This window comes from Bombina bombina, chromosome 6, assembly GCF_027579735.1.
Source record: "Bombina bombina isolate aBomBom1 chromosome 6, aBomBom1.pri, whole genome shotgun sequence".
Taxonomy (NCBI): Eukaryota; Metazoa; Chordata; class Amphibia; order Anura; family Bombinatoridae; genus Bombina; species Bombina bombina.
Genome location: NC_069504.1, coordinates 762,935,693 through 762,949,013, shown reverse-complemented (window position 1 = coordinate 762,949,013; position 13,321 = coordinate 762,935,693). Strand labels below are relative to the sequence as shown.

Here is a 13,321-nt window from a genome sequence, read left to right as displayed (position 1 = left end):
TATGTCGCAGATAGAATTATCCTACCGAGGCAATAGAAACCACATTGTATCTATGCTATTTTTCACTGCTTTTACAGGCCTACAATCTTAGACATATTATAACCGTAATGGGAGAAATACTTTTTCTTTATAAACTGAATGATGCTTGAAGTAATTATGATGACAGAGATGTTATAAATGTTTACCCAACATTTTGGCCCTTATCTCCTGTGGCCGGGGCTGCGGAGGGATGAAATGATATACCCTTATTTACAATTTATTAAGGAGTCACCTCCTGTCTCGATTTAGAAGAGAGCATCTTCTCACCTGTAAATCCCTAACAGTAAAATTAATATTTTCCTGCCTATTAATATTCACTTTATTTTTTACCCACTAGATGGCAGTATTACCATAACAGAAAAATAAAAATAGTTATAGAGACATGATTAGTTTCCTTTAATCTTCTAACTAAATATTCTACATTCACCCTCATATCTGTCCTCTCGCACTCTATTTCTCACTACAGGCATTTTCTACCCTAAATATGAAAATCATAATTGCATGGTGCAATGAATATCTCAGAATACTAATATTTAGTACAGTTTTGGTTTTAAGTTTATGTGTTTTATAAGACTTGGATTATATAGCTTCACTTATTTTTGTTTAAATTCTAAGACACAGTGGAAAAGAAAACTTGTTAAAAAGAGCTGTACTATTACTGTGCACATTGGCCCAAGTAAATTTGCAGTTATGACATTGGTTTATTCCTGTTCTGGATCATTGTGTTAGTTTTTGATGCAAACCGTGCTTATATAAGCAATGACTTGTAAACTCATTTTATTTCAATAGTGTATCAATGTATCAATAGTGCGCTTTCATTTGCATGATGAAATCTCTCCTTTTTTAATAATAATTCTCTGTCTGAAAGTCTTCTAGGTTCTTTTAACCTGTTTAGTCTGAAACGTCATCTGTGAGATATTATGACCTGCCATAAAAATATTTATAAAAAATATTGGCAAAATTAGAGCAACATATGAACCCATAGCTGTTCTTTGTATCTGAAGATAATATTGCTCTTGAAATAAAAAAACACCTTTATATTATCTCAAAAATCTCAATAAAAAATAAACATTGAAGATGTAAATATATATATAAATAATATTGTTAGTATAATATATTTATTGCTTTTAAGTAAATATTTGTTATTTGGTGCTGCTTGTAGATTAAATTGGAGTAACTTTGTATGTACTATTAGTCACATGATGAATGAGTAAAATATGAAAAGTTACTATTTATTCTTCACTGTTGAATATACAATAAAGAAAGAATTGTTAAAACAACAACAAAAAATATTAAGATGTTTGAAAAGTGCTCTCTCAAATATATGATATAAATTTTAAGAGTTTAATGTTCCTTTACATTTGAACCATTTAAAAGTATTGTAGGATGATTGGTAAAAATGGGTGTATAGATTAGCATAGTAAATATTATTTGTAACCCAATTTTTTAAAATATATTTGTGGAAATTATAACAATGTTAAGAAATCTAATTTGAACAGTAAAAACAATACGGTTTTGGTAACATAATAATAATAATAATAAAAATAAAAATCACCATTACTTTAAACAGAAATGCATTAGGTTAGGTAATTGTTTTGCAAGAAAACAATTTGATCCTTCTGGTTCTTATACAGGATGAGTGGGTGGTCATGCAGTTGCATGAAATGTGTCTTCCCTTATGTTACGATCTGACACAATACCCTTCTGATTTAGAACTTGGTCAACTGGAATTAAGTTAATAAACAGAAATAAAAGCTTAGTAGTCTAAAATCTTGACTATACCATATTCTTAGTAGGGGAGACCTGGTATTTTAGGGGTTTTTTAGTGTCATCCTGAATTTTTCCTAGCGGGGCGTGGGAGGGCTGTGTATTCTTGCTTGAAGGGGATCCTGAGATTCTCCTGTACTTGTACCATCCAAAGCTCACGTTTGGGGTCTACCTAAGTGTCATAGGGGAGACCCAGAACGACTACCTGCCCAGTGTGTCTAGCTAAGATCAAGTAGTACCTACCCTGCACATGAAAGTAACCTGGCTTTCGAGTGTCACCCTAAACTCCTAAAGGGACAGTCTAGTCAAAATTAAATTTTCATGATTTAGATAGGGCATACATATTTAAACAACTTTCCAATTTACTTATATCATCAAATTTGCTATGGATTCTTTGTTGAAAGCTAAATCTAGGTAGGCTTATATGCAAATGTATAAGCCCTTGAAGGCCGCCTCTTATGTCAGGGCATATTTTTACAGCTAGACAGCGCTAGTTCATGCATGTCATATAGATGAAATTGTGCTCACTCCTGTGGATTTACCTAGGAGTCAGCACTAATTGGCTAAAATGGAAGTCTGTCAAAAGAACTGCTATAAGGGGGCTGCCTGCAGAGGTTTAGGTACAAAGTATTCACAGAGGTAAAAAGTTTATTAACCCCTTCCCGACATTAGGACGTTCCATGCCGTCCTAACCGTGCTGGTCTTTAGCGCCGTTAGTACAGCATGGAGCGTCCTAGTTGCTTGGCTGTCCTGAAACAGTAACTGCTTCCTATATCATTAAAATCATGCAACAATTGCATTATTTCAAGTTTTACTCTTTTGTTTACATCGGACCTTTGTGCTGATGTAGACAAATGAGTCCTGGCAGGAATATAACTGTGTTGGTTATGCAAAAAATGGGGAATGGTTAACGCTTTCGAGTCTGGGCTAAAGTGCCTACTTCGGAACAACTGTTCCGATGTAGACAAATTGAAACCACGCGATCGTGCACACAATCGTGATATTTCAATTATTGGATTGCGTCTGGTGGGGCATCCCTACAACCCTAGGAATGCCCCCAAGAATGCGATCAAGTCCTGACAGCACAGAAGGCTTCAGGACAGCCGTTAGCTATGACGGCTTTAAAGCCCAGTGTAATTATGACGGAATAGAACGGCATAACGACTTTAAAAGGTTAATGAAGGGATTATATATCTTTTTAAACAATTAAAATTCAGGAGTTGACTGTCTCTTTAATAGCAAGGTGTGAGAGGTATTGGTTGGGGGAGGACTGTGCATTCTTACTAAGGGGGGGTCCTGAGGTTTCCCTTGCATGTGTTTGTGCCCTCCAGACCCCTTTAGGGTCTCCCTAAGTCTACTGGGGAAAACCAGATGTGGAGTCCCTGTCTGTTGTGTATCAAGAGAAAAAAATAAAAAATAAAATAATATAATATAATATAATATAATATATGAGGAATACTTATCCTGCATTGCATATGTGAGTAGTAGGAAAGGCCTGATATTGCAGTGGTTTTCTAGTATCACTTAGAGTCCTTTCTAGCAGGGTGTAGGAGCACAGAATAATCTTGTGTGAAAAGACACCCAAGTTTGTGGCGGTTGCTAGTGGGGTCTCCCTAAGTATTATGGGAGAATTGAGCTGTTAATATGATCAAGTGTAGTACTTTTTCTGTATTGCATATAGCAGTGATTCTCAACTCAAGGCCTGGCAAATTGTAGTGTATGTGGTATGAATGAATATTTATTGGTGTAAAAACGGAGGAGGACATTCATTGGTGCGCTGGTGTCACTTAATGGGACATTGAACCCAATGTTAATAAACATTCTAATTTACTCCTATTATCAATTATTCTTCATTCTCTTGCTATCTTTATATGAAAAAGAAGGCATCTAAGCTTTTTTCTTGGTTCAGTACTCTGGACAGCAGTTTTTGTTTGGTGGACGAATTTGTCCACCAATCAGCAAGGACAACCTAGGTTGTTCACCAAAAATGGGCCGGCATCTAAACTTACATTCTTGCATTTCAAATAAAGATACCAAGAGAATAAAGAACATTTGATAATAGGAGTAAATTAGAAAGTTGCTTAAAATTTCATGATCTATCTGAATCACAAAAGAAAAAATTTGGGTTCAGTATCCCTTTAACTGCGGTGCCCAGGTCTAGACCTATCTGCTCCTTGTCCCACGCTTGTTTGTATCTATCTATCTATCTATCTATCTATCTATCGTTAAAGCTAAATACATAAAAAAAGAGAAGTGGCTGTTGTATAAGATCTAAAGGAGCACATTGTGCTCATACAGTTGTTTGGACCTTCCTGGTTTGCACTGTCTTTAGCTTGCACATAATGCTGCCGATTCCAGGAGAGCGTGATATCCAACAGAGGGCGCTCTTAAGTGCACTGTCCACTCAATATTCCAGATCAGACTTCATTATGATTTGTATTGACAAATGCATTTTTGGTTAAATTACCAATAAATTCCATTAATTACTAAAGAACTTGATTTACTTTGTTCAAATTATTTTCAATAAAGCTGTGTTCCTGCCTCATTCCTGCTTATTACTTCTGTAAAATGTATGTTCCTGTACTGCATAAAAATAATAATAATGATAAGAAAAGAAAAAACAATGGTGGGCATGAGTCTGAATGGTTGCACTTCTCTAGAGCTATAGCTGAGTATCCGCTGATTTTTGGAGACATTCTAAAGTAATAATTCATCATTTATACAATAGAAGTACTTAGTAGTGCGCTATATATCATGGTATTTGCTGCATTCCTGACACTAGAGCACAGGATCAGATGACAGAGGCCTAAGGCGGCGGATAACAATTAGGCAAAGCACCCTCTCTCTACCCCAAGGTAACCTGCCTTAACTGAGCACAGAAGCACCCATGCACTGAGTTTGTAAACAAGGAAGAGAGCAGAACCGCCTATAATCCTCACAATACAACAGCCGAAAATGCCCCCATGGGGGATACAGGTTTGCAAAATCACTTCAGCCAACATCTTAAGAACTTTGAGAGACTCATGCTAAAAATACTTGATAGAGCCCCATTGTAGTGTAGTGTATATATGTATGAAATAATATATATATATATTGGTCTAAATGGGGGAAGAAAATACAGGTGGCCCTCGGTTTACAACGGTTCAATTTACACCGTTTCAGAATAACAACCTTTTTTTTCAGTCATGTGACTGCTATTGAAAAGCATTGAGAAGCAGTGCATTGATTAAAATAGCCAGTAGGTGGAGCTGTCCGCTAGTGTTGCAGCAAAGATATGCAAGCCAAGCAAGCTGAAATTAATCAGTTTAACCAGACCTGAGCTATCAAGCAGATTTCAAAGGAACAAGATCTTCCTGTCTATCAATCAGTACAGATTGGAATGCATAGAAATAACTTTTCAGAAAAATGCAAGTAAAGTCTGTGTTGTGTGATTATTTAATTAGGTTTATAATGCTGTTTAGCAAATGTTTTTGATCATTTAACTTAGTTTAATTATATATTCTGCATTGTGTGATTATTTTATTAGGTTTATAATGCTGTTTAGCATGTAAAGTCTTCATTTCAAAGCTTTAAAAATAATGTACTAGGTGTTACTTATGTCAATTTTGAGAGGGGCCTGGAACCAAACCCCCTCACTTCCCATTGACTTACATTATAAACTGGGTTTCAATTTACAACGGTTTCGATTTACAACCATTCCTTCTGGAACCTAACCCTGGCGTAAACTGAGGGCTACCAGTATATTTATTCTGAGTTGCTAAGTTACTATAAGCTGAGTTACTATTGTGCAAGATGCATAATGCATACAACACCTGATGGAGCTCTGATGCAAATTCCTAGAATGGGGTCAATACAGCTATGTGTGCAGCCACAACATGTAACCAACAAGGGAGGCCTTAACGACTGAATAACACAATCTTTTTGCCTAAAGAATTTTATTCTACAATGGGACCCTAAACAAGTTTATGCAACTCACCTACTAACACTGCAAGCTCCACTTTCATACATCCATGCACCAGTGAGCAGCGTTCATCTTTTACAAAATCATCATTCTCGGAACGCAACGGAGTATCAAATATGTCTCTGCAGGCGGGACAGGCACCGATAGCATGTCTATGTCTATTCATTTGGGACAGACACCGATAGCATGTCTATGTCTATTCATTTGGGACAGACACCGATAGCATGTCTATGTCTATTCATTTGGGACAGACACCGATAGCATGTCTATGTCTATTCATTTGGGACAGACACCGATAGCATGTCTATGTCTGTTAATTTGGGACAGACACCGATAGCATGTCTATGTCTATTCATTTGGGACAGACACCGATAGCATGAATATGTCTATTCATTTGGGACAGACACCGATAGCATGTCTATGTCTGTTCATTTGGGACAGACACCGATAGCATGTCTATGTCTGTTCATTTGGGACAGACACCGATAGCATGAATATGTCTATTCATTTGGGACAGACACCGATAGCATGTCTATATGTGTTCATTTGGGACAGACACCGATAGCATGTCTATGTCTGTTCATTTGGGACAGACACCGATAGCATGTCTATGTCTGTTCATTTGGGACAGACACCGATAGCATGTCTATGTCTATTCATTTGGGACAGACACCGATAGCATGTCTATGTCTATTCATTTGGGACAGACACCGATAGCATGTCTATGCCTATTCATTTGGGACAGACACCGATAGCATGTCTATGTCTATTCATTTGGGACAGACACCGATAGCATGTCTATGTCTATTCATTTGGGACAGACACCGATAGCATGTCTATGTCTATTCATTTGGGACAGACACCGATAGCATGAATATGTCTATTCATTTGGGACAGACACCGATAGCATGTCTATGTCTGTTCATTTGGGACAGACACCGATAGCATGTCTATGCCTATTCATTTGGGACAGACACCGATAGCATGTCTATGTCTATTCATTTGGGACAGACACCGATAGCATGTCTATGTCTGTTCATTTGGGACAGACACCGATAGCATGTCTATGTCTGTTCATTTGGGACAGACACCGATAGCATGTCTATGTCTGTTCATTTGGGACAGACACCGATAGCATGTCTATGTCTGTTCATTTGGGACAGACACCGATAGCATGTCTATGTCTATTCATTTGGGACAGACACCGATAGCATGTCTATGTCTGTTCATTTGGGACAGACACCGATAGCATGTCTATGTCTATTCATTTGGGACAGACACAGATAGCATGTCTATGTCTATTCATTTGGGACAGACACCGATAGCATGTCTATGTCTATTCATTTGGGACAGACACCGATAGCATGTCTATGTCTATTCATTTGGGACAGACACCGATAGCATGTCTATGTCTATTCATTTGGGACAGACACCGATAGTATGTCTATGTCTATTCATTTAGGACAGACACCGATAGCATGTCTATGTCTATTCATTTGGGACAGACATCGATGCTGGATGTGCCTTTATGGATGCTTGGGGGGGGGGTTCCAGACAACCATGAGCATTGTGTTGACACACTACCCATCTAACAACACCGCTTTTGTGATGAGCAGATTTTGCAAATTGAAGTCCCCAAAAAATTGAATGGCGTCTCATGGTCCTGGAGCTACCAAAAGTACCACCAGCCGATGCAACACTGAAACTTTTGGGTGTAATAAACTGGCTAACTCAACCTCCACATAGAGATTTTCAAGCCTGCACCATGGCCAGGTTTTATCAGCAGACAGACTCTTGGGGCTGATAATATATATACAATCTATTATTGCCATTCTAAACGCGCCTCAAAGTTTATGGTAACTCCATAGAGTAATTGTTTCACTCTACTTTCTTCTGTTTTGGTTTTCTCTTTATTCTACACATGTGTAGTCCTTTATTATAAGCATTTTTCATAGAACCTATGACTATGTCACAGATAGAATTATCCTACTAAGGCAATAGAAACCACATTGTATCTAAGCTATTTTTCACTGCTTTTACAGGCCTACATTCTTAGACATATTATAATGCTAATAGGAGAAATACTTTTTCTTTATACACTGTTTGAATGATGCTTGAAGTAATTATGATGACAGAGATGTTTACCCAACATTTTTGCTCTTATCTCGCGGACTGCGGCTGGGGCTACAGGGGGAGGAAATTATACCATATACAAGGAGTCACCTCCTGTCTCGATTTAGAAGATGTCATCTGCTCACCTGTAAATCCCTAACAGTAAAATTAATATTTTCCTGCCTATTGATATTCACTTTCTTTTTTACCCACTAGATGGCAGTATTACCATACCATAATAATTAGCCATATTAAAAGTAGTTATAGAGACATGATTAGTTTCCTTTAATCCTCTAACTAAAGATTCTTCATTCACCCTCATATCTGTCCTCTCACACTCTACTCCTCACTACAGGCATTTTCTACCCTAAATATGAAAATCCTAATTGCAAGGTGCTATGAATATCTCAGAATACTAATATTTAGTACAGTTTTGGTTTTAAGTTTATGTGTTTTATAAGACTTGGATTATATAGCTTCACTTATTTTTGTTTCTAATCTAAGACACAGTGGAAAAGAAAACTTGTTAAAAAGAGCTGTACTATTACTGTGCATATTGGACCTAGTTACAATATCCTTAGTTACTATGCTTCTTTAAAGGACAAGTAAATACAGTAGATTTACATAATCAACAAATGCATTATAAAAAGACAATGCAATAGCTCTTAGTCTGAACTTCAATTGAGTAGTAGACTTTGTTCTGACAAATTTCAAAGTTATGTCTATTTTCACTCACCCTGTATCATGTGACAGCCATCAGCCAATCACAAATGTATATACGTATATTCTGTGAATTCTTGCACATGCTCAGTAGGTGTAAAAGTGTAAATATAAATAAAAAATACTGTGCACAATGTGTTAATGGAGGTAAATTTGAAATGTGTTTAAAATTGCATGCGTTATCTCAATTATCAAAGTTTAATTTTGACTTGAGTGTCCCTTTAAGTCATGTAATTTTAGTTATGACTTTGGTTTATTCCTGGCCATTGTGTTAGTTTTTGATGCAAACCATTATACGAATAAGAAATTGTGGAAGTATAGAAACTTGCCACAGGACAGTATGCACCTATAGCACTCTACGCCCAGACTTGTGGGTAGTACTGGGTATGAGAACTTATTTAAAATATAACTTTTATTAAACTTGTTTAAAAACTGTACACAAATTACATACAACACATATAATATTAAAATCCTCTAAGTCAGCTATGTTTACTTATTGCTGAATAGGGTGAACACTAATATATATTAATGCCTTATTGTGCTCTATCTGTGTATCACACCAATTAAATCAGCATAAAACAATAGTAGTCTCCTATGTACTATCTCTATCGACAAGGTTGTCGGCATGTATACCTGTATAAGTCTATTGTGGGTAATATTATTGTTCCTCTTAGATCTATCAGTTCCCCGTAGGTAAAATAAATCTGTTCTCCTGATAGTTATATAATAGTGTTGTGTTCCATAGAACTAGATTATATATTGGTGTGTTTCCTGTTCACTATGATTTATTAGTGGGTAGCCGAGAAATCTCCTTCTATGGTTATATCAAAACTATGTGTCTAGAGGTTTGAATGTAGACACAAATATACTGATAGTGGATAAATAACTTGTATTAGTACTGTGAGTACCCCTGTGTTATTGCCATTGGGATATAGTGACTGTGTAGGTGGTAGTCTCTCCCCTTGGATTGTAAGCCTTGGAAATAGGCTGGCTTTTATTACATAGATATTGTCCACTTTACTGGCTCAGATATTGTCCACTTTACTGGCTCAGATATTGTCCACTTTACTGGCTCCGATTATTAATAAGGTCTTGCCACTTGTACAGTTTCCATCAATTATATGATGTGTAGATGGCTTTCCCTCGACCAAAACTGATATGATACTAATTATTGTAGTGGATTTGCTGAGATGTCGTGATTACTAAATTAGCACTGTGTTAACAAAATACTGATATTAATAGTATAAGGTGCTAGTTAATAAATCATTCTAGTTAACATTTGTATCATATAATTTGTTGTGTGTGTCAGCCTTTGGAAGCTGTATATATTGGTCGTTTAATGTGTTGACTTTTCAGCCAAATATTAGTTCCCCATCCTTACACCACATATGTCTATCTTAGTCTTGGCAACAAGTACCCGGGTATTATGAGTATTAATCCACAGTATATCTGTCTATTGTACACTAGTTATATCCGTTATCTTGGCCCTTTCACCACTCTCTAATTTGCGGTGTGTTTTTGTGGAGGTTTAAATTTACCCCTGTTAGTGTTATATGGACACTACGTGCACACTTGTACTAGTGATAAATGCCATTGAGAATCATTATTTACCACAAAAAATCGTGGTGTTTAATAATATTGTGTTTTTAGGCAGAGGATGCCCTATTAAGACTCAGCAATGTCTACGCTCCCAGGCTTTATTGGGTAGTTTCCCTCTGGCAGTTTATTTCTGTGTAATTTAGAATTGTAAGTAGTACTATTGGGAGTTAATATCCGTCTACAATCACCGTTATATAAACCATTATCATTTCCTTTGCGGCTATAATAATACCTAATATCAGTGTGATCTTAGTGGTATAATTTCCATAGCAAGCCAGATTGTATTTCAAATGCCTACAATCGTTTGTGAATTACTCGGATATTAACTTACTTTGCGCAACAATCTAATACAATATGTAAAAATGATTGCAACTTGTAGCTATTATAGTTCCACAAATTACATATGTCCAGTGTCACTAAATATTTTATATTTGCCAGGAAATTCCTAGTGTTTGATTATCGTTATGAATTTGGTTGTGTGTACAGAGCTCCGGGGTCTCATAGACCGTTTGGAAGTACCCGGATGTTACCCCACAACTTGTGTTAGTTACCGATACGATGCCCCTAGTAAATTATTTCCGAACTCTCATCACTATAGTAGGTAGTGGCAGTGTGGTTATATGATACAAATGTTAACTAGAATGATTTATTAACTAGCACCTTATACTATTAATATCAGTATTTTGTTAACACAGTGCTAATTTAATAATCACGACATCTCAGCAAACCCACTACAATAATTAGTATCATATCAGTTTTGGTCGAGGGAAAGCCATCTACACATCATATAATTGATGGAAACTGTACAAGTGACAAGACCTTATTAATAATCGGAGCTAGTAAAGTGGACAATATCTGAGCCAGTAAAGTGGACAATATCTATGTAATAAAAGCCAGCCTATTTCCAAGGCTTACAATCCAAGGGGAGAGACTACCACCTACACAGTCACTATATCCCAATGGCAATAACACAGGGGTACTCACAGTACTAATACAAGTTATTTATCCACTATCAGTATATTTGTGTCTACATTCAAACCTCTAGACACATAGTTTTGATATAACCATAGAAGGAGATTACTCGGCTACCCACCAATAAATCATAGTGAACAGGAAACACACCATTATATAATCTAGTTCTATGGAACACAACACTATTATATAACTATCAGGAGAACAGATTTATTTTACCTATGGGGAACTGATAGATCTAAGAGGAACAATAATATTACCCACAATAGACTTACACAGGTATACATGCCGACAACCTTGTCGATAGAGAGAGTACATAGGAGACTACTATTGTTTTATGCTGATTGAATTGGTGTGATACACAGAGCACAATAAGGCATTAATATATATTAGTGTTCATCCTATTCAGCAATAAGTAAACATAGCTGACTTAGAGGATTTTAATATTATATGTGTTGTATGTAATTTGTGTACAGTTTTTAAACAAGTTTAATAAAAGTTATATTTTAAATAAGTTCTCATACCCAGTACTACCCACAAGTCTGGGCGTAGAGTGCTATAGGTGCATACTGTCCTGTGGCAAGTTTCTATACTTCCACAATTTCTTGTTTGAATTTCAATTTATGCACAGCACCAACCCACTTATAAGACTCCCATTGTACAAGTGTCAATATAGACACTGGGAAGAATAATTATAGTGGGGATCGCCTAAATAGTGCCATTGTTTAATTTGTCTCTTGAGACATTCTACAAATAAGTAATGACTTGGAGACTCATTTTATTTCAATAAAGCTCTAAAAATAAAATAAATCCCTCCTTTTTAATAATAATTCTCTGTCTGAAACTCTTCTAGGTTCATTTAACCTGTTTAGTCTGAAACGTCATCTTTGAGAGATTATGACCTGCCATAAAAATATTTATTTAAAATTATTGGCAGAATTAGAGCGACATTTGAACCCATAGCTGTTCTTTGTATCTGTAGATAATATTGACCTTGAAATAAAAAACACCTTAATATTATTTCTAAAAGCTCAATCAAAAATAAATATATAAAAATAATAAATTAAAAATTGTAAAATATTTCTCCCTTCTTTTGAGGATTAGAATAATTTAGTATTTATTGCTTTTAAGTAAAATATTTGATATTTGGTGCTGCTTGTAGTTATAACTTGTTAGGGATTAAATTGGAGTAACTTTGTACTATTAGCCACATGATGAATGAGCATTAATATGTGAAAAGTTGTTATTTTTTGTTCTTCACTGTTGCACAGACAATAAATAAAGAATTATTAACCTTTAATGCCGTTATGCTGTTGTATTCCGTCACAACGGCACTGGGCTTTAAAACCGTTATGATGGAATACAACATCATCGCAAACGGCTGTCCTGAAGCCTACTAGGCTTGCAGGATTTGATCGCGGTCTGGAGGGCGTTCCTAGCGTCATAGGGACGCCCTCCAGACCCGATCCCATAATTGAAATCTTGCGATCATTTGCACGAGCACGTGATTTCAAATTGTCTACAAAAGGGTTAAAACAAAAAAAAACTATTGTTAACCCTTTCATGACCGGGTTAAAAAGTCTACATCGGAACAGCGTTCTGATGTAGACAAATTGAAATCACACGATCGTGCAAAAGATTGCAAGATTTAAATTATGGTATCGGGTCTGGGGGCGTCCCTCAAATGCTAGGAACGCCCTCCAGACCGCGATCAAATCCTGCAAGCCTAGTAGGTTTCAGGACAGCCGTTTGCAATGACGTTGTATTCCGTCATAACGGCTTTAAAGCCCAGTGCCGTTGTTATGGAATACAACGGCATAACGGCATTAAAAGGTTAAGATGTTTGAAAAGTGCTCTGTCAAATGCATGATATACATTTTAAGAGTTAAATGTCCCATTGACTTTTAACCATTCAAAAGTATTGCAGGTTGATTGGTAAAAATGGGTGTATATATATTAGCATAGTAAATATTATTTGTAACCCAATTTTTAAAAATATATTTGTGGAAATGATTACAATGTTAAAAAATATAATTTGAACAGTGAAAACAATACGGTTTTGGTAGCATAATAATAATAATAATAATAATCACCATTACTTTAAACAGAAATGCATTAGGTTGGGTAATTGTTTTGCAAGAAAACAATTTG

General features: G+C 36.1%; 1 non-coding gene across 1 annotated transcript; it reads left to right on the top strand.

Annotated features, from left to right (window-relative positions):
* The first annotated feature begins 1,652 nt into the window (after positions 1-1,652).
* Positions 1,653-1,749, top strand: LOC128665395 (small nucleolar RNA U13). Its single transcript, XR_008403149.1, has one exon. It is a non-coding gene; the product is annotated as a small nucleolar RNA U13 (small nucleolar RNA).
* Positions 1,750-13,321: the final 11,572 nt, after the last annotated feature.